The sequence below is a fragment of the Leiobunum rupestre genome, chromosome 9 (genome assembly GCF_980474605.1).
Source record: "Leiobunum rupestre chromosome 9, qqLeiRupe1.1.hap1, whole genome shotgun sequence".
NCBI lineage: Eukaryota > Metazoa > Arthropoda > Arachnida > Opiliones > Sclerosomatidae > Leiobunum > Leiobunum rupestre.
Window position 1 is genome coordinate 15455806 of NC_143392.1, and position 19882 is coordinate 15475687.

A 19882-nucleotide genomic window follows, 5' to 3' on the forward strand; every position below is an offset into this window, starting at 1 on the left:
GTAATTGGGGGTAGGTTAAATTCTGACCCTTAAATTACCCTTATGGTATCTTACAACTTTGTTAATCTTTATAGTTGACGTGGTAGATAAAATGCTGATCCTTAAGGAACCCTTAAGGTGTCCTTAGATGGTCTACAACCTTGCTAATCTTTGTAATTGGGGGTAGGTTAAATTCTGACCCTTAAATTACCCTTATGGTATCTTACAACTTTGTTAATCTTTATAGTTGACGTGGTAGATTAAATTCTGATCCTTAAGGAACCCTTAAGGTGTCCTTAGATGGTCTACAACCTTGCTAATCTTTGTAATTGGGGGTAGGTTAAATTCTGACCCTTAAATTACCCTTATGGTATCTTACAACTTTGCTAAGCTTTATAGTTGACGTGGTAGATTAAATTCTGATCCTTAAGGAACCCTTAAGGTGTCCTTAGATGGTCTACAACCTTGCTAATCTTTGTAATTGGGGGTAGGTTAAATTCTGACCCTTAAATTACCCTTATGGTATCTTACAACTTTGTTAATCTTTATAGTTGACGTGGTAGATTAAATTCTGATCCTTAAGGAACCCTTAACGTGTCCTTAAGATGCTCTACAACCTTGTTAATCTTTATAATTGTGGGGGTAGGTTAAATTCTGACCCTTAAATTACCCTTATGGTATCTTACAACTTTGCTAATCTTTATAGTTGACGTGGTAGATTAAATTCTGATCCTTAAGGAACCCTTAAGGTGTCCTTAGATGGTCTACAACCTTGCTAATCTTTGTAATTGGGGGTAGGTTAAATTCTGACCCTTAAATTACCCTTATGGTATCTTACAACTTTGCTAAGCTTTATAGTTGACGTGGTAGATTAAATTCTGATCCTTAAGGAACCCTTAAGGTGTCCTTAGATGGTCTACAACCTTGCTAATCTTTGTAATTGGGGGTAGGTTAAATTCTGACCCTTAAATTACCCTTATGGTATCTTACAACTTTGTTAATCTTTATAGTTGACGTGGTAGATTAAATGCTGACCCTTAAGGAACCTTTAAGGTGTCCTACAAACATGCCAAAATTTATAGTTGACGTGATGGATTAAATGCTGACCCTTAAGGAACCTTTAAGGTGTCCTACAAACATGCCAAAATTTATAGTTGACGTGATAGATTAAATGCTGATCCTTAAGGAACCTTTAAGGTGCCCTCTCGCTATTATCTCGTGAAATGTAATGAGCCCAAAAATACCTCGGTGACTTATGTATATGACATTGTCGTAGTGACCCGATGACCCCAATAGGTGACAGCTAGGATCTCGACTGTTTCTTTCATTCGGGCCATTTCCGTCAGAAAACCCATTCGTAAACAAGCGAGGGCCCATACTCCTCGCGAAATAAAGAACCCTTTCTTTTTCGGTATAAAATGGGGCGGCGTGTATAGATAGCCCGATCGTGCATCAGTCGATCACCCCCGCATCAGCAGATCACAGACGTAGCTCTTGTTCTCGGCGAGTCAGTCACCCTCTCTCTTCGGCGGGTGGCGCAAAGACCGTTCTTCAGGCCTGCTGGGAGCTACACGCATCTTAACCAATTATAGTCCTTTTCTTCTCCATTAAATGAAGCACGACTCATAACACACGCCATTTGCCCCTTATTAAGCCTCTTTTATTCATACATTCAACGCGGCGGCGTTGAACGAAATCTACTTAAACAACCTTTATTGCAAACGGAATGTCTCTTAAAAAAATATTGTCCCCATGTGTCCCTCCGTTTCAAAATAAATCGAAGCCTTTCTGGCTTTAAAGGGAGTATAAACTGTAAAATAAAATAATCCGTAAACACGGGCTACGATTGGTTTTTACCGTTAATAGCGTTAATCGTAGAGGTCGGGGATGGTTAACATTTATTCAATAGATAAAGCTCTCAAAATTATTCGAAAAACGTTTTGATCAAATTATTTATATTTCTGTATTATCCGATTAATTTTTTGATAAATTTGTAAAATTAATCGGAAAAACGACGTTTTTTCGATAAAAAGCTCAAATTTTACGAATAATACATGTTTTTTAATCATTTTCCGAAATATTAACCGGTAAATTTCTTTGTTTACATTTTTTCCTGAAAAAAATCAATTTAAACATGGATAATGATTAACCGTCCCCGACCTCTCGTTAATCGTCGTTAGCTTTTTTTTTAAACGTGGAGGCAGAAATTTTAAATTCATTGATCCACCAGAAACATATTACATACGTATTACTATAAGTAACATAATAACAATAAGTATCACACTTAATAATAATAATAATAATAATAATAATAATAATAATCAGCTAGGCTAATACCCGAGTTACCATTTTAGGCCTAAGTCATTGAGCGACTTAAATTGCCATTAATTCATGTGGACGGGTTACAGATGCGTAGGAGGGTGGTGGAAAGCCCTTAATGCCCAAATCATATAGCGAATTTTATTGCCTTTAATTCAGGTGGCAGTTCCTATTGTTTTAAAGCCAATTTCCCAATTGAACCTTTTTTCAACTCTGACAATCTCGCCAAGCTCCAACTTCCCCGCCAACTGACAAGGACACGACCCGAGGTGTAACGCACCGATTTTGTTCAAACTCGGGATTCTAGTACACCTTCATGTAACTTGAAAAAACCTAAAGGGAAATATCTTCATAGGCAACCGTTTTGCCATGGCAACCCAAAAGGTTTTTGACAACACAAAATGGAAAATTTCCCATTGAAAATAACATGGGGAATTTGGTCAATTTTTGAAAATTCTAAAAATAGAAAATAAAATTAAAAAAATAATGAAAAAGTTCGAAATTGGGGTAGTCTCCTTGTGAGTAGCGAGTTATCATCCTTAGCAGTAATATATTTCGCCTTGGTCATATTTATACACTAGGGGCCTCTGCGCTGAGAACAAAACCTAGATTGCGCAATAGCACTAAAAATCAGTCCGGTGATAATTTTTCTTAATTGACATACTTATGTCTATTACGTTACTTATGGTATTACTTCTAGTTCAAAAATAAATTTCTAACTTTATTACTTTCAAATCTAGTTTAAGAATAGTATTAAAATTTTATTTTAATAGCGGGCTTAAAGAAAAAAATTTATTGGGTTTGTATTTGCATTGTTCTTAACGGTCGTGCGCGGTCTGACCCTTCCCTGAAATGGATCCAGTAGAAGGTCGTGACGATACCCTTTTTCATTAGAATACCAAATTAGATGAAAATAGCCAACTCCAAAGTCCGGGTCTGATTTTTAACGCGTGGTTTCAACGCTGCGTGATTTACTCCAGAAACATTGCCGTTTCAAATGGACCGGAACGATATGGGTTCCTTTTTTTAAAGGTTTCTGACGCTTACTCTTGTTTCTCCAAAAACAATATTAAGATCGTTGATTTATTATAAGCATATATTATATGCAAATCGCGATGTTATTTTCTTTGATAGTTCCATTTACTTGTTTTATTTAAAGGGGCCATTGCGATACGTTTTCGCTATTTTTAGATTCGTTACATTTATTCCGGAAATGGATATAAGGACTCGTCCGTTCTAGTTTGGACCTTGCCTAAATTGGAAACTATTTTTTTATCGAGGGAGTTTCATCTGGAGGGGCTTTATATAACGGTTCTTACGTATGTACATTTTAATGAATAATTTACTTTTGAAATTCCCGAGTTGCGACTTCGTTGTTAACTTAGAACAAAAAAAAACTACCTTAGTTTGACGTAAATTTCATCAATTTTATTTAAAAACAATACTGGATTTAATACTAATATTTTATATAGTTCAATTTTAAATGTATTAACTTTGTTTAAAATTGTCTTAAAACTGTAAGAAAAATAACAATTTATGAATAATTGAAATTAGATATCTTTTAGAAAAATTCCTTAATTCTGTATTATTATATATTTAGTGAAATTGTGCTCGTAAGGCTGTAAAATTATGTTTAAAAATTACCAAAATAGAAATAAATTAAATTTAGTAAAATTATGTCTCTAAGTCTGTAAAATTGAATTTAAAAAGAAATAAAAAATATGAATAAATAAAATTGGGTTATACATTTAGTAAAATTATGTCTCTAAGGCTGTAAATTTTAATTAAAAAAATTAACAAAATGTGAATAAATTAAATTGGATTATACATTTAGTAAAATATCGCCTCTAAGACTGTAAAATTATATTTAAAAAATAATTCTATATATAATGTATTTTAAATTAAATCCCGAACAGCTCGAGTAGGCGTGTTACAGTAATTTATAAGGTCAACACAAACCCACAATAATAAACTGGCAGATAATCTGAAGGTTAGACGATACAGGGGGACCTTCATATTTTTTCATCGTCCCCAAAAACGCAGAGAGGGGGGGAGGTGAAACTGACGCGGAATTTGACATTAAAGCTTCAATTAAAAAAAACGAGATCAAGAAACGTAAAAAAACCGGCTTTTTATGCGTCGATACGTATTCCCTTAATTAGAGTTTTTTGGGTTTTTAACAGATGACGTTCTTATTTTATCCAGCTCATTTTAATAACCTTATCTGAATTTTTTTTAATAATCGCGACCTATATTATGTCCCCACGTGTATTTTTGTATGCCGGAGACAAAGACAAAGATGAATTCGTTTAATTTCTTTTCTCGTATAAATATAAAATATTTATTTTCTAACAATGAGTCTCTCGATGGCACGGCTCTTTTTCTAGGTTATCGGCAAACTATCTAGACCATTATAAATTTGCTTTTTTAGAAAGAAAGGGTTTTTTATGTATTATTAAGTGTAACATATAGCCTGGGCGGATGTTCTTCACATACTCCATCAATTCATATTCGTGATTTTTATTCATTTTTTATTTTATATTTTTTTGTTCTAAACTCCTTCCCAAACGTCCATCTTCGATTTTTAATCTCGAAGGTTTGGTGCTTCCGCTCCCGGTGGTCTTTCAAGCGTGCAATCTTAAAAAGTTTCGTGGCTTGGAGTATTTTTCGTACTGAAATAAATATTACATCACATTGCATATCAAAAATTTAGAAGTTAAATAAAGAATATAAAAATTTCTATTAATTTATGTTGAGTATATTTTTATCGTTGCTCTTAATAGGCCTTTTAATAAAACATCTTCAAGGAAATCGCCAACAAGTAATATATCCGAGAGTCAGGACCTACCAATTTCTGTTTAAATAGTGCTTGTTGAAATAATGGAAACTTTTCATCTGTAAACAGAACGTCGTGTTTTTTCTAAACCTTAAAATTTAAAAAAACCGCTACCTGGATAAAAGGCAACACTTATGAACAGTTTGCAATATTTCAACAAGCACTATATAAACAGTAACTTACGGGTCCTGGCTCTCGGAAACATTACTTCTGGGCGATTTCCTTGAAGATGTTTTATTGAAGGGCCTATTCTCATCATAATAAATAATAAAATTATCCTAGGATATCATTGGTTCCCTAAAACTGTAGCGCCTTTGTATTAGCTGATTATGTTAATGGGTAAATGGTATATTTTACAGCAGAAAAGACTTCAATTAATTAAGTATTGTCAAAATGGTTAAATTTGTGAATATAATATTTTTCAAACAGTCAAAAATGTATTTATTTCAACCGGCAAGTTTGTTAGTGATAAGAACTCCAGCTAGTGGAAAATTCGACTATGATGCCCGTGGATGGTTTTAACATAGTCATTCTATCTAAGTATAAACATAAGTAACATAATATCAATAAGTATGACACTTCCTATTGATTTAATGTTAACTTCCTGACTAACCATTTTTTCGACACTCACATTTTCGCCAAGCTCCGATTTGTACTTACACCCGAACTGAGTAGTATCATCCTTAGCAGTAGTTTATTTCACCTTGGACATATTTAGACACTAGGGGGCTCTGTGCTGAGAACTAAACATAGATAACGCAATAGCTCTGAAAATCAGTTCGGTGATAATTTTTCCTTATTGGCATACTTATTATTATTATGTTACTTATGGTATAAATAAATACATTATTGGTTAAATTGTAAAGCAAAAAATATATATTAACTTTTTAAAAACAATATTTTATAAATTTTTGCAAACTGTCAAGTTTTTACACAATGCAAGTGACGTTTCTATTATCCCACGCAGATAATTGAAATATTTCGCTATTACAGATTTCCACATTTATTCAAAAATAAATTCACTTCTCCATTTAATAGATTTAAAGACATTTTACAAGATCCTAAACTAGTTTTTAAGTAATAGAAGTGAAGAGAAGCACATTGTGAAAAACTAAGTGAAAAGAGACTTAAAACGGTTTTAAAATTCACAATTTATTTATTTAGAAAATCCAACGTTTCGGAGGAACTGTTCCTCCTTCTTCAGGGATTTTTACAGACTTGTATTTTCATTTAAGTAATAGAAATGCTTTGAAAATATATTTTCCAATAATTTGAGACCAGGTTTCCACGTAATTGAAATGCTTCGCGAATAAGTTTTCCAATAATTTCAAACCGGATTTTATCGTAATTGAAACGTTTAAAGAAAATCTTTAAATATATATCGCCTGGAAGTATTTCAAATAATTTTTTTGACATTTCCTAAATATAATTTCATAATTCATTGTGTTCAATTTCCACGTCCTTAAAACACCCCGTAACTACTTTCTTTTTAGATTATTTTCTCAATTTGAGAAAAACATTACACTTCTCTCCTTTTGTACCCTACATTAGGATTTCACAGACAAGTAAACTGCTCCAAATAAAACGGTTTCATTTCATTCTGACAAAAACGAAACTCATACAGACCATTTAATCCCGAATAAAAAACGATTATCCGAAATTAGTGTAGGAAAAATAAACATTTAAAAGCTCGCGTTTGCGATTCGATTTACGCGAGTCTAGGGAAGCGTAGAACCTTTTAATAATCGCTTATTTGACAAAATGCTTGGCTGATTCTTTTCGAGAGACGGTTTTTTTTCGTATTAGGAGGAAAACCTTTTTTGGGGAAACGTTACTTCCAGGCGATTTAATTTTTTGGGGGTGAATTTAGGCGGTGCAAATCGTGAAACGTTAAGCTTCGAAAATTGTACAGAAGGTGAGGAAAACTCAATTCAATCGTTTAGTTTTTTCCCCTTTTATTTTTAATCCAAAGATTTGATCGTGGCGGGGTTGTTCTTCGCTGTGTACGTCGTGCGGCGAATACCAAATGACATTTTGATCCCGCATTTCTTTTCGTTTGTTCGGCTATTCTTAATGTCTTCTCGAGGAAGAATGAAGGATTTCTTTTGTTTTTTCACTCTACTCTTTTGTTTTTCCTTAATTAGGGAAATTTTCCTTCCTAAAGTATATTATACCAGCACGAAAATTGGGTTATTTTGTTTTTCGTAGCTTTTTTTATCAAAATAAAATTTGGCTCTTCCTATTGAGAGATTTCTGAGAATTAATCGGGGTTTTTAAGTATAAATAATAAAAGTTTTGCCTTGTTTAACGAAATTAAAATTTTAATTTGGCTTTCGAACTATACTGTTTCTTAAACCATTATCACACTAGATCTTAAAATCCAGTTTAATTCGGTTTCAATACCACATTAACCAATGAAATGAAAGAAACTTTCTATGAAAACTGGTTTCGAACGACAGTGTGAAAGTCTTAAAGTATAGAACCTTTAAACAAAATGATTACAGACGATTGCATAGATTAGTTTCTCGAAAACTGTGGCGATTTTTGTCACGGGTAAATGGGAAATTCACAAATCACCCAATATAAAACACATTATCTTAGTAGTTTGAACGTTTTTCAGTTTACGAAAACGTCAAAACCAACCGCTTAAACATAATGATTTAAAATTTCTTAGAAATAAGGCTAGGTTTGGAGGCATATTCATTGTCGTGTATACAATAAGCATATATGTCTTGCACTTTCCGCGTTAAGTACGATACACCTTGAACTAATGAAGATAAACATTCCTTGGAAATTGCCTCGAGAAACGTTCGTCGTGACCTACCTAAGGCCCTTTTCTTATATTCTTATAAGCTCCCAGGTACCAAACACAACCTTCTTCAGTTCACACGTTTCCCAATTCGTAATCCCTTTTAGACCCCAAGACACGTAGCTCGGGTATTGCTAACACAGAAGAAATTTCCTTATCCCTTCTCTCAGTCTAGACCACTCACTGTTAAAGCTTTATTACTTTCTCAGTCGAGCAGTTAAAAAAACCACGCGTGGTCTTCCCTAAATCAAGATTTCAAGAAAAAATGTTTCTAGAAAGAAAATTCCCGTTAGATATACGCCTAAGTTTCTTCGTATAATTTTACCGCAACACTGAAAAATGTTTCTAGAAATAAAATGTCCGTTAGATATACGCCTAAGTTTCTTCGTATAATTTTACCGCAACACTGAAAAATGTTTCTAGAAATAAAATGTCCGTTAGATATACGCCTAAGTTTCTTCGTATAATTTTACAACAACACTGAAAAATGTTACTAGAAATAAAATGTCCGTTAGATATACGCCTAAGTTTCTTCGTATAATTTTACAACAACACTGAAAAATGTTACTAGAAATTAAAATGTCCGTTAGATATACGCCTAAGTTTCTTCGTATAATTTTACAACAACACTGAAAAATGTTACTAGAAATAAAATGTCCGTTAGATATACGCCTAAGTTTCTTCGTATAATTTTACAACAACACTGAAAAATGTTACTAGAAATAAAATGTCCGTTAGATATACGCCTAAGTTTCTTCGTATAATTTTACCGCAACACTGAAAAATGTTTCTAGAAATAAAATGTCCGTTAGATATACGCCTAAGTTTCTTCGTATAATTTTACCGCAACACTGAAAAATGTTTCTAGAAATAAAATGTCCGTTAGATATACGCCTAAGTTTCTTCGTATAATTTTACAACAACACTGAAAAATGTTACTAGAAATAAAATGTCCGTTAGATATACGCCTAAGTTTCTTCGTATAATTTTACCGCAACACTGAAAAATGTTACTAGAAATAAAATGTCCGTTAGATATACGCCTAAGTTTCTTCGTATAATTTTACCGCAACACTGAAAAATGTTTCTAGAAATAAAATGTCCGTTAGATATACGCCTAAGTTTCTTCGTATAATTTTACCGCAACACTGAAAAATGTTACTAGAAATAAAATGTCCGTTAGATATACGCCTAAGTTTCTTCGTATAATTTTACAACAACACTGAAAAATGTTACTAGAAATAAAATGTCCGTTAGATATACGCCTAAGTTTCTTCGTATAATTTTACCGCAACACTGAAAAATGTTTCTAGAAATAAAATGTCCGTTAGATATACGCCTAAGTTTCTTCGTATAATTTTACCGCAACACTGAAAAATGTTTCTAGAAATAAAATGTCCGTTAGATATACGCCTAAGTTTCTTCGTATAATTTTACAACAACACTGAAAAATGTTACTAGAAATAAAATGTCCGTTAGATATACGCCTAAGTTTCTTCGTATAATTTTACAACAACACTGAAAAATGTTACTAGAAATTAAAATGTCCGTTAGATATACGCCTAAGTTTCTTCGTATAATTTTACAACAACACTGAAAAATGTTACTAGAAATAAAATGTCCGTTAGATATACGCCTAAGTTTCTTCGTATAATTTTACAACAACACTGAAAAATGTTACTAGAAATAAAATGTCCGTTAGATATACGCCTAAGTTTCTTCGTATAATTTTACCGCAACACTGAAAAATATGGGAAGTTAAGACATACTCGCTATGAAAGTATCTCTTAAAAATTAATAAGATAGCCTCGGAGGTTTTCTTTGTTACTTTATTTTCTACGACGTGGTGGGCTGTTATTATTTAAACAAGAACCACAGATTCTTTTGTTATTTCTTAAGTTTCCATCTTTTTTAATTAAGTACGCTGGAAAGTTATTCTTGAGTGAAAACTGCAGCCTTTGGAATGACAAAAACTTTAATGCGTTTTGTGTCGACTGACGCAGTTTTTCGAAAAGAGGGTCGTCAAGTCATTTTTAACAGTTCGGCCTTGACATAAATGTTCTCGTAAAGGAGGGGACCCGTTCTGGTAAAACTGGTCCTGAACTACCTTGGCTATGGAGCCGAGTTTTATATTTGACGTTCAGTCATCAATTACTATAATAAATGCTATATATTCCCCACCTTAGGCTTATTCGTCAAGTTAGATTTAGGTGCTTATATAGAAATTCGCAGAATTTCGACAACATAACTTGATTATATTACCAAAAGGGGGGTTGATTATATTGATAATCTATGAAATACTGACTAAATTTATATGACCCAGCTTTAGCTGATTCGTCAAGTTAGGTTTACGTGCTTATATAGAAATACGCAGAGTTTCGACAACTTAATTTGATAGTATTCTTGAAAGGGGGTTGATTATATTGATAGTCTATTAAATACCGGTATTAAGGTGTGGAATTAAGTAGGTTTAAAATGCGCTTTATTTCAAAGCAGACTGTACTATATCTTTGTCGTTCTTAGAACTGGCTTTCAATCACGACTCGAACTAGGTAAGGAAGTGAAAGTAGATTTTCCGCCGATTTTAAATTTTTTCGAGTTTTTTTTTAAATGAAGAAAACTTGAATCAGGATATGGAAAAATATTGCTTTGTTCAAACGCGACCAGTCTTATGTAAGAATTTAATTAGAACTAGTTTTAGACGACACGGTTCAAGGCAGAGTTCATAACGAGCGTAAACATATTTCCTGTACATAAACAAGTATTTAGAAGATGATATTTTCGGTATTACCTAACAAGCACACTTTTATTTTTCAGGAGTAATTCAAACCCGTTTTAGTCTAAAGTTCAAGGAATTTTACGCTTAATTGGCAAAGATGTCAATCAAATTTCAATTAGAAGGCTAAATTTGTAACTTCCTTGTTCAAAAATATTTAAATTAATTTTAAATAACGCTTCAGTGCTTGCTATATTTACAAAATCCTCCTCCGTTTCAAAAGAACGTTACCAATTAACAAATTTAAAGAAATAATTGTAAGACAAATATTTTTTGCAACAATTCTTTAAATAAAACTCTTTCCTATATCGAAAGACGTGCAATTAACATTTTTAGTATCGTCGATAACTTTTATTATGTAAATTTATTTAATTAGCTCTTCGCGCAGTAATCAGCCACAAATAAGAACAATTTTTTTTTTTCAATATTTCCTTCTAAATCTTTCCTCTAACGCTGTCTTACTCTTAAGTATATTTAAAGGTTACAAAGTTTAATGAGGTTAAAAGCAAATCTTGATGACGATTGTGTTTTGAACTTCATCGCCTTTAGCCGTTGTGACGAGGCATTGACTCTGACTTTTTTTCAAATCAAATTATACGAAAACCCATTTGGAAGTGATAGTGATTTTTTACCTATGCCCATCGGTGTAACCCGTAGTAATAACGGTTTGAATTTGGAAATTATTATACCTGATATTTCTCTTAGATTTTCCCTTTCCAAGATTTTGATTTCCTGCAGGAATCTTTGGGTAGTTTTTTATTTAGGCCATCAAGGACCTGTTTCTACGGAGAAGAATTATACATTTTTCTCTCCTTCTTTTCTAACACTCCCCCTTTAGTTCTGTTTTCCCCCTTGGCACGTCTGTAGTGAAATTTTTTAGCGGTTTTTTAAGCGATGAACTCGATTATTTTTCGGTTTAGGGTAAAAACGGGTTATCGATGATATGAAAAGTATGATAGATGTACCGGTAATGCCGATCTTGAAATTTTCTATAATTGGGGACCTAATTTGATCTTGAGCTATTAATCGGAACGGCTTACACCCTTAAAGAGGTTTCATTTCACATTAATAAACCATTAAAAATGTGAGCCAATCTATTTCCCCCCTTTTAATAGTTTATATTTCATATCGAAGTATTATTTAGAGCAGTCGGTAAATTGGGTTCACGGAGATTGTCAAATGTGCCTTTTTGTGAAATATAAATGTGGCCCGTTTGGCGTCCATTTCAGTAATATGGTTTCCACACTTGCAGTGACTGACGCTGTTACTATTTTAAAATGTGATAAAAGAAGCGATTAAGTAGAATAGTCCATAATGAAAAAGGATAAAAAAAAGCTAAACCCTTAACAAATTTGAAGACATATAAAAACTTACAAATAGCTCGTACCATAAGTAACATAATAACAAAAAGTATGAAAATTAACGAGATTTACAACCAAACTGATTTTCATAGTTATTGCGTAATAAAGCCTTGGGTATTAGCCTAGCTGATTATTATTATTAAAGATGTTTTCTCAGCACAGATCCCTCTAGTGTCTAAAATACGCTAAGCCGAAATATCTGGTTTCCGGTAGATAGGCGGGATATTAGGCTAAAATGATAAAAATTAAAAACGGTTTTCTCGGCGCCACGAGCTCATGTTTTTTATCACGCGTGATTCGAAACAAAGCCAAAGCCCCTCGCGACTCCAGAACGTGCTCTCCGATATTAAGCTTAAATTTGTATCAAAAATTAGTCATCCAAAACGGTAAGTCGCGAGTCCAAGTAACAGCTTGAAGAGAGTATCAGTGCTGAAAAAAGGTTCGGTTAGAAAATTAGAATTAAAGCAATAGGAAGTGTCATACTTATTGTTATTATGTTACTTATGCTCGTACCGATAGGTCTTTGAGCAAACATCAAGACGCGAAACTTGGACCAAATACACCTTTGTGTGATAAACTAAATTAAATAAATTTAAATAGCCAGAAATTCCAACGGTAGTCCGGTTTCGTCCTATTTGGGATTCATCAGTACCGTGCAGTTCATAGGTGGGTTCCTCTTAACTATTAGAAAAGATAAATGCTTTCAAAGTAATTTCATTTGTTCGATAAGTTAAGTTAGAAGAAACCACCTATGGACTGTGAGAAGGATGATAAAATACGCGAAAAAGTAGATTAGTCCATAATTAAAAGGGATAATATAGCTAAATCCTAAACAAATTTGAAGAAATTAAAAAACTTACTAATAACTCGTACCCAATAGGTCTTCGAGCAAAAAACGCGAAACTCGGATCAAATAGATCTTCGAGTAATAAACTAAATTAAAATTAAATAAAATAGCCAGAAATTCCAACGGTAGACCGGTTTCGTTCTATTTGGAACTCATCAGTACCGTGCGGGAAATCTGGCTGGCGACTGTTAAATCGAAAGGAGAAACTAAGCCTAAACATTAAAAATTTCAAAACGCGTTGCATATAGCAACGGAAAGCCGAGTTTCGCGTTTTTTGCTCGAAGACCTATTGGTACGAGTTAGTAGTAAGTTTTTTAATTTCTTCAAATTTGTTTAGGATTTAGCTATATTATCCCTTTTAATTATGGACTAATCTACTTTTTCGCGTATTTTATCATTTGTTCGAATTCCATTAATGTATGATTATAGATACTGCTTAAGTTAGTGCACTGTTTACAATTATATTTTAAATAATACAAATATAACTCAATATGCCACTTATAGTATTGGTATGTTTAGAAATGTACTATGTTAAATTCTTAGATTCTAGAAATTGACCTCGATAATAATGGAATTGGAGAATAACAAACTGAAGATAATTGCGAACGAGCAAATCTTTGATTCCCAAAGGGCAAATATTACTGAGGGATTCCAACAGTAGACCGTTTTCGCCCCTTTTGGGGCTCATCAGTACTGTGGAGGAATTCTGGCTTTCCTTACGTATCAGTTAAACCATAAGTGTATAATTTTTTAACATAAGTGTGACACAAGACAAACTGCATTACGGGCTTCGTCGCCGTTTTGCGTCCGCATTCTCCCGCGTCACACGTAGAATTGGCAGCGCCTCGCTAGGGGGAGATTTTCTTCTTGTAAATTGTAGTTCAAAAATGATCAGTACTAACTAAAACAATAATTTTCAACCAAGTCGGTCTTAATTTAAAAAATATGTAAATTTAAATTGATAATCTGCCAAAATCACTAAAATGGGCAAGTGCCCAATTTCGGGGCCTCGATCTAAATTTTTTTAACAATGCCGGTGAGGGCATGATATTTCCAATCGATAGACGTATCATGTGTTTTTGTACCTTTAAAGTACCGCGTGAAATTTTGTGGACACCGGCGGCGGCGGCGGCGGACACCATACATGAAACTAATATACACAAATCCCCTAGAATTGTGTGTAAAAAAACGTCTTTGGTTCTAAAGACGTGTGAAGTTATTTTTTTCCATTACACCTCATTAAAATTTGTCCCAGTAAACCACGCTAATTTAAATAATTTCGATTCCTTATATCCTTATATCCTCTTAAATTGTTTATCGAATAATAATCGCCTGATTAAGCGTAACTGGCGTAAGGATACATTTTGTATAAGTTCCCGTCTCGAAGTCTTTAAATGGGGCTCTCGTATTTCCAACGGCGTGGGCGTACGTATTTAGATCAGCTCGCGAAAGGTAACGAACAAAATTCGAGCGCTGTTAAAGTATGTTTTAGGATGGTTTTAGAAACGCGACCGTTTAAACTTCTTCGAGATAGGCATTTAAAGGTGGTCTTGTCTTCCGCGGATTTCGCGTCCTATTTTCCACCCGCTTCCCTGAAAGGTACTAAATGTACAACAACTTCGGGTAATTCCCACCTTTGATAGAATTACAAGGTAAGGTCTGCTAGCTCCGATACTCGGTTATGGTACTTGATTTTATTTAGGAAAGGACATTAACGGTGACTTCGTTGCTCTGGCGACAGTTCCTATCCCACCTCTTATTATGCGCCATAAAAAATGACATTTTCATAATGATGTCTCTACCTGATATCGGCTTAAATGATACTTAAGTATCTTCGTATAAATAAATATATTGCAATATTTATAGCAATAAAAAATTCCTTTCATTTTAGCTATAGGTATACAGGGTGTTTCAAAAGGTTGTGCAAAATTTTGAAGGAGTTGTAGGGGGTTAGTTGAGAAGTATGCCGGTTTTTTCCCCCATTATCCTATGATGAGTTAAAAGAGCGACATAGAGCTTCAAAGTGTGGCCTAGTAGGCTGCAACAAGCGTAAAAGCAAGCAGCAGGGACTTTAAATACTGTTAAAGTTTACTTTTTTACGCTGGTTGCCTCGATTTGTTTTCAAAGTCCTTTTTTACCTATCACACGAACCCAAACCTTAATGATCGCGTTTCCCTGCTGCTTGGTGTTGCACTTGTTTCAGCCTACTTCCAGGGGCTAGTAAGCCACACTTTGAAGCTCTCTGGCGCTCTTTTAACTCATCGTAGGAAAATGGGGGAAAATACAGGCAAACTTCTCAACTCACCCCTACAAATAATTAAAATTTTGCATAACTCTTTGAAACACCCTGTATATTCTAAGTTCTAAATACCAGATCTCCGTTTCAAACTACCTCACATTCTCTTAATATTTAGACTCTTAGTAAAAGTCCATTAAGAATGTTAATCAGTCACAAATTAAACCTAGACTGATTGTAAACAAACGTATACATTAAGCCGAATATAAGGTTAATTCTTTGAATTTTCAACGATAGACAATATTTTATCTAATAGCCGCTCATTACTAGAGTGCCTTAATATTTACCTTGCCATTACATATATGCATTAAATATCACATGCTCCTCTAAAGCTAATATAACTAGGACTTTGTTGAATCTACGATACAGTAATTGGGTCAAGCGAGTATGTATAGATCTAATTTTAAGGTGTACACGTGAAATATGTCTAATAATGAAAAATACTACACTTTGATCTTAGCTAAATTACGGAGAAAGTTATTATTATATTACAAAAATATACGTTCGTGAACAGATACTACACTTTGATCTAAGCTAAAAACGATCAAGAAACTTATTAAATTACCAAAAAAAGATTTTATACAAAGTCATCTGTTTCGTTTTGAAATTGCGAAAATATACTACACTTTGATCTAAGCTAAAAAGGACCAAGAAGCTTATTAAATTAGCAAAAAGTACTTTATACAAAATCATGGGTTAGGTTTTGAAATTGCGAAAATTTACTACTCTTTGATCTAAGCTAAATAGGATCAAGAAGCGTATTATTAAATTTAATAAAATTTATTTTGTACAAAACTAAATATTTTCGAGGTGCCTATCGACATTTGTTTAAGTTAATCAAAAAAAACTTTGTTACAAAATTACACCAAACGGTAGGCAGCAAAGAAAAGTACATTAGAGCATATATTTCTAAAATTTAGAATTTTTCGGAGAAACATCGTTAGTTAGCACGTCAGAACAAAGCACAAACATTTCAAAAAAGATTTATCCCCTATACTAGAAATCCTCGCTCTCTTTTCCAATTAGGTGGTTGAGTAAACCTTTCGACGGAAATCAGGTTCGTTTTCTTTGGTCGTAAGGTGTCAGGCGTTCACGTCTTCGAGAGAAATGAGAAAAGTGGTCGAGAGGTTCAAATAGTAAATTTGAAAAGGGTTGAAGTACGTAGACATCGCCCATACTTTCCTTTTCTCTCTCTCGAGCCATGGTCTTGAATACTTAGCTACTGGCCTCTTACTTTCCACGCCGTACCACCGCCGTTGCGGAGAGAAGGGCGGGTCCATCCGTTGTCTTTGGCGCGCTTTCAACCCACTCTTTCCGCCTGAAGAGTTCGATAATTACTCGGGATAGCAGTCCGTACTCATTAGCCTTCTCTTTCGTCTCCAGCCCTTTTAATCCTTTAGTTACCGACGCCTTCGAAGATACGTTGTTTACGAGCCATATTCCTGAGTGACCTCCGCCGCGTACCGAACGCCCGCGCCTGGTAACCATGGAATCTAAACCTCCTACGCGCAACCTTCCTTTGGGGGGTGTTTTTTCGGGAACATTCGTTCGGGTTCGTCGCCTTCCTAGAATTCCCAAATATACCCTGCTTTTGAAAATGAAACGCCGAGTCTCATAAACTTTCTAAGTTTCTACTCGCCGCTGACCCAGAACGTTTGACGCCTTTCTACGGACTTACTTGGGAAATATTATTTAAATAGAGGCTATTCTTAAAACAGTAAAGACTACGTGGATTAGCATTTTTTGTAAATAAATTTTAACGTACAATCAAATTTCGTTTGGTTTGGTATCTAGTTTTAAGGTTAGAATTTTAATAAGTATAAAAATTACGCCTGGTTTCACACTGTTTTGCTCAAAGACACAAAAATTCAGGCATGGACGATTTTTGTTTACAATCGCGGTTTTTTTTATAATACATATTAGGCAATATTTAGGCGCTGTACCAACCACCAATTATTTCTCCCGCGCAATATAGGGGTCGCTGTTTGTTAAAATACTCGGTGGCGCTTAATTAAAGGTGAATCTAGGTCCTATTAAGAGTGTAAGAGCATTTTTCAAAGTGACCGATGCGCGTTATGTAGTTCACGCTAATACGTATCCGAGGTTATTATATAAGGAACCCGAAACAATACCGATTTCTTTGCCTGCGAGACAATTAAGGTCACCGGCCGTGTCAACCTTTTTCTTTCTCGGGAAACTTGTTTTTAATTTTTATTTGGTTGAGGAAAAGAAATGTGTTTTCTATCATCCGAGATGTATATTTTATACGCGTATAACACCGTTGCATATTTATTCTTTTAAGATATCCCGTTGTTTGTAAATTACACACGTAAATCTAATTTTACTATTTCGGTTTTATTTAGATTTATTTATAGAAATTATTAAGTACCGTTATAAAAAAAACTAGTTTGAATAATTTAACGACAGTGGGGTGGGTTTTTAATTTTTTGTATCAAGAGCGCTTAAGGAAATTAATTTAATTCAATTTGGTAGTTGACCCATTAAATGTTTCAATTGTAATCGTAAATTAGAACATTAATTAAAATTATGATTTGATACAATTTCGTACAATTAAAAAAAATGTAATTGTTTTAGAGGAAACTGTATGGCAAATTACCATTGCCTCGATGTACGAAGGTGTTCTAAACCTTAATTAGGGGTTAATTAATAGTGGCTTACCAATTCGTAAAGCCGACTGAAAACTGCGTGCCTATATTATAATTAAATGACAAATCCAGTTCATTGTTTTTTTTTGCATTTCGCTCATAACGACTGGTTAGAAAACAGAAGCGCATATTTAGTTCCAAATTAAAATGCAATTGGTTCATCTTCTAGCTCGTTCCCATTTTTGCTGGGTGAGTTTCATAAAGATCCTCAACGTGTAATTATAAATTTAGAAATATTCATTAAGCCTTCGAAGAAGAGCCAATTTTACGCGAAGTAACTTGACAGTATTAAGGATGGCGAATCAATGCCCAGTTTTTCAAAATCGATTTTACACTTTGAAATCCAGCGCGTTTTACATCCTAGTTAAAATCGGTTCGGAATTTAAATGAGTTTTTCCATTGAACTTAATTATTTCGATAGCCATAATGTCTTCCTCCAAATTTCTTAATTGGATTCGTAAAAAAACTTTCTTGATATATGTCAATTGTACAGTGGAAAACACTATTAGATAATAATTTTTACGGTATAATTATAGTTTTCGATCGTATATTCCATAGTACTTTATCGTTGATAGCTACGTTGATTGGGTTAAGTGATATTTCGTGCGTATTTGAAGCTAAAGAAGCGTATAATCATCTGAAGCATTTCGGGAAAAATTAACGGAAAATTCTTATATTAAATAACACGGTTGAAAGAGAAAAAATTTAACGTATTAATCATGCTTTCATACCGACTTTATGACAGTATTTAAAAACAACTTTTATTATTTATTATATGTTAAGATACGGTATAATTTTGTATTCGATATTTTATTTTTTAAACTGTACGAGTAGCGAATTTTTGTTGTTCAGTAGCTTTTTCCCCAGCGTTTGTTACGTTACTATTTCTTCAAGGTAGAAGATTCTTAAACAAATTACATTACTCTAAATAGGAAATCACGCGTTAAGTGAATCTTCACTAGTTTTTATTGAGCGTGTGAATTTGCCTAACTTTATTTTATCGCGGATTTTTGGTATATTTTCTTGTATCTTTTAACCCTTTTCAATGAATATATTTTCAACAAAAACATAGAAGATGCTTTTTAGTTACGTGAAAATGTGCAATTCCCGGGCTATTATACTACCTTGTATGAAGTCACGAACTCTTAGTTCGTTATAAGCTTTGTTTAATGATTGAATTTTTGTGGGTTGCGTAAGTGAGTATTTTTTCTTTACAAAATACCGTTGACCTATTTAACGTTCTTCAATTTCTTCACATTAGCGTACAGGGATAACTTAAATTATATATTTTGCTCTCATAAGTGTTTTATGTTGTGTTATATTTTTTTATCAAAATAATTTGGTCAATCCCGTAGATATTTCTATAGAATTTATCATAAAATTTAGATAATATATGATTTAAATGTAACAACGTTATATTTTACCTTATTAAATATATTAAATATGCTTTTTTGTCATTATTTCTTTTAAGTACGTAATTAGTATTTGTATGAATGTATAGTTTTAAAATGGTTGTGTTTAGTAAGATTAATAATGTATTCGCTAAATAAATTTTACTATACAAATTAGCATATGACCAAGTTCAGTTTTATATAAAAATCTATTTCATCTAAACTTAACAAAATAACCAAAAAATATCGTTATATCTGCTTGTACACTTATGAGAAACCTGTCATGAATCTACTTTTTATAATCACTCTCCACGACTCTAAAAAACCAGTTACATAAATATTCAGTCACGTAATATTTAAAAATGCTAGGATTTTTAACATCCAAATTTTTAAAAGTAAATACCACACTCTGTCTTATTAACAAACTAAAATAATACTCATTTTCTGGTTTCGTCGGTTACAATTTTGAAATGGTATTTTAAGGGATATATAAAAAAGTCCTAACCTTGGAGAGGCCGAAAATTAAATTGAAACCGGTTAAAGTTATTTTGGCTTTTAAAATGAAACTGCTCTTTTTATCTGTAATCCTCATAGCTAAACGAA